The sequence below is a fragment of the Malurus melanocephalus genome, unplaced genomic scaffold (genome assembly GCF_030028575.1).
Source record: "Malurus melanocephalus ecotype Western Australia unplaced genomic scaffold, MMel_1.1 scaffold_302, whole genome shotgun sequence".
NCBI classification, from domain to species: domain Eukaryota; kingdom Metazoa; phylum Chordata; class Aves; order Passeriformes; family Maluridae; genus Malurus; species Malurus melanocephalus.
In genome coordinates, this window is record NW_026623534.1 from 709,539 (window position 1) to 713,030 (window position 3,492).

Below are 3,492 nucleotides of genomic sequence, written 5' to 3' on the forward strand. Positions count from 1 at the left end.
ATATTAGCCCAAACTAATTTACTTAGAATTCCTATGACCCATAGGGAAATTCCTTCCTTTCCCACGCTGAACTGCAGTGAATATATCAGGTGGAAAACAGATCAAACAAGGATGTGAACAGGTTGTTTCTGTGGAAACTTTCAAATATCTTGAATAAAATCCAACGGTCAACTGTCTCATCAAACAATTTTCATTATCATACTGTAATGGTATAAACAAAACAAAATAACCCCCACAAAATAGAAACCAAGATTTTGCTACCCCTAGATGGAAAAGAATAGTTCTCTTAATCTCCCTTAATTTATCAGTAAATTACATGGATCTCTACCTAACAAAAGGATAAACAAAACTCCGAAAATCTTTGTGTATTTCTTTAACTAAATCAAAGGAAAAGTTAGTACAAATGGCTTTGGAAATCCATTTCTAAAGGGTGACTTGCATCTGAATGTCTAGAATTTTTCATTTTAAAAGCAGTGCTAGAGAAAATTCAAAGACTGTCTCCACTGGATTTTCACTGCAATAGAATCAGCTGAAGTATGTAAACATCTTTCTGGTGAGAGTCCCCAGTAATTTTCAAAAATTAAGGTGACCACTACTTAAGGAATTCAAAACACTGTTGCTTCAGCTCAGTTTCATGTAGGAAAAATGCACTATTTATTTTAGGAATTTTCTAGGATGACCCTGCTTGAGCTGGGAGGTTGGACCACATGGTTCCCTTCCAACCAGACCCATTCTGTGAATATATTTCAAGTCTGTAAATCCTCCTATGAAATAGAAAGAAACTTCAAAATAAAACTTGGACTAAATAGTGAGAAATATTTAAAATGCTTCCTCCTAAATAGTACATTATTTGCACTTGACCTCAACATTATGTTTTGTTTGGTGCCATAGATTTGTTTGGAATAAGAATAATCTTGGCAAGGGCTCTTGCATCTAAACTTTGCAGACACTGAACACTGAAACTGCCAGARTGTCCAAAAAGAGGAAAACAGAGAATGTAGAGCAGAAAGCACTTCATAAATTAAGCACAGAATAATAAAATACATGAAGAAGTGAAATTTGTCTCATTGTGAATATCGACCTTTTCCCAATCCAARTCTCTCAAAATAAAGCAGTGCTCATGTTTTCCTTAAGCCAGCAATGTGGGCCTTCAACTGACAGAAGTTATTTCTGTCAAATATCAAAAAAACTACATACAAGATGCTGATGTTACAAAGTCAAAGACGCTCAAAAATGAGCAAAACTCTTGCAATTTTATTTTGCCCCACTTGTGTTGGTAGGGCAAGCCTTTCTGCAACACCCTTCTATGAGAATTCCCAGGCCTCCTCAGACAGAAAGAAATAATAAAAATGGAGAATACTCAGCATTTCCTCCCTCCTCCTTGTATCACTAAATGTGTGATAACATATCTCACTTGTACAAACTACCAAAATCTTACACTGAAACCAGAACTGGYTTGGGTTTTTTCCCCCAGGGAGCCTTTCCCACTTTTCAATATTCAATGTTCTGTGTCTCTGGCTCACCAGCCCCAGGTATGTAGCTACAGTGCAGCTAAGCCTATGCAACAGTGGGTACCAGCTTCAGAAAAAACAAATCTTTCCTTACCCTCCCACCATCTCCCTCCTAAACACCTAACATCACAGAGAACTGGCCAACCGTTAAAGCAGCAGAAAATGGCTCAGTTTGGATCACAGGAAAACAAAGGCTGGCACAAAGGAGGAGGCACCAGGAACAGAAAAGGGGTTCCACTGATTCCTCCATCACCAAGTTAGAAAGCAACCATCATAACACCTTCACCATATTGAAAAATCAGACCAAAAAAAGGCATTTCTACATTTATTTGAGATATTAAGCACCATTCCTTACCTTTCTGGAGGAAAAGAACTTGTGCATAAGGAAGCTGAAGGCTAGAAGCTTCACATGTTCATTAACTAATACAGCACTCCACAGCTGATTTTACAATGTTATATACTATTTTTACAGTACTTTATATGCACATAAAATTCCTTTTCATTTCAGCTGCACACACTAAACTCTCAGCAGTCAGTAAATCRGTCGCAACATGACTAACACCATCAGCAATCAAACTCTTCTATTTGTAGATTTGCTAACAATCCTGGAACAGTATAAGAACTGTCACAGCTCTCTAAATGTGATCACCTCCTTCTCTCACAATCCTGTCTCTTCTTCCCAGCTTCCAAAGCCTGCAACAGAGTGATGAAAGCACTTGATTCTAAACCTCATTCAATATAAGAGCAATGCTCATGCTATTAGAATAAAAGAAGCATTGGGTAAGGCAGGAAACACTAACAAAGCCTGCAAAAATATGAGTACTGCAGTAAAAGCAAACTGGGTTGCACATGCAATAAATTCCTGAATGCTTGACTCCAACATTAACTCTCTGGTAAATGGAAACTTCAAGGAATTTCATAAGATATTTTTGTCATAAAGAAGCAGAAACATGCTGATACCTTGATGGATTACAGAAGAACTACATTCTTTGGACTCACAACACTGCCTTTTGCCACTTCAGCTGATCAATGACAGTTGGAATAAATCAGCCCAGAGGGAAACAAATAGCTATAAAACCTGTTAGCAAGAAACATATATGCATGGAAGCAGTAATTTTTGGACTGAAGCCAAATTTCATAGAGATTGGGCTTTGTCTCCTAGTCTCCTCTTACAATATGCACTTAGCTTATCCTTCCCTTATCCCACTTGCTATTTGTTACACATCTACTTAAGTGACATTGCTTCTTTACTCCAAAATACAGGAGTAGATTCCCTTTTGAGCTTCCAGAAAACTGGCAGTAAAAGTTAAGATTTATATCTGCTACTCTGCAGTCTCAAACAGTATTTAAAATCATGAGCAGGAAGTGTGCACTGAACTTCCTGTGTTTGCATGGTTGTACGAGTGCAAAGGGCTTAAGAAGAGAGAAAGCAAAAGTCAGCAAAACAGTCTGGATTCTAAACAAACCTTTGCTACTTAAGCTGCAGAACTCAGACTGCCAAAATCTGTAAATGAAGGGCTTGAAACACAATATAAACATCTGTGTTGGACAGTAAGACATGAAACATGTTCAAATAATATGTGCTACTGCTATTTTAAGCTATAAGATACCTGACTTCTACATTGCTGTTCTAAAAAGAGAAAGCTATCTCTGGAGTTTGGTACAGGTTGTTCAGTAATTTGTACAGTCAATACACCCGCTTAACAGTTTTTCAATATTCTCTTCCAGCAGACAGAATGTGTTGCTATATGAACTGAAACAGAATATAAACTCGTTAGAGGTTAAAAACTAGTATAGAACTGGCCAGTTTAATATGTATTCTACTATTCTTGTTGCATGTTTCTAGCAAAAATCATCTTAACATGGTTATGAATATATCAGCTCCATGGAACAAAGTATTTTTCTCAAAGTATTTTCAAATAGGGGAAAAACATCTCGACGTTGGCACAATGAAACAAAAAAATTTGAGAAACAGAGTATA

The 3,492-nt window shown here is 37.0% G+C and overlaps 1 protein-coding gene across 1 annotated transcript in view; it reads left to right on the forward strand.

The window, feature by feature from the left end:
* The window catches only part of LOC130579945 (zinc finger CCHC domain-containing protein 2-like), a 110,835-nt gene that overhangs the window by 82,561 nt on the left and 24,782 nt on the right, over positions 1–3,492 (forward strand). The window lies entirely within an intron of this gene.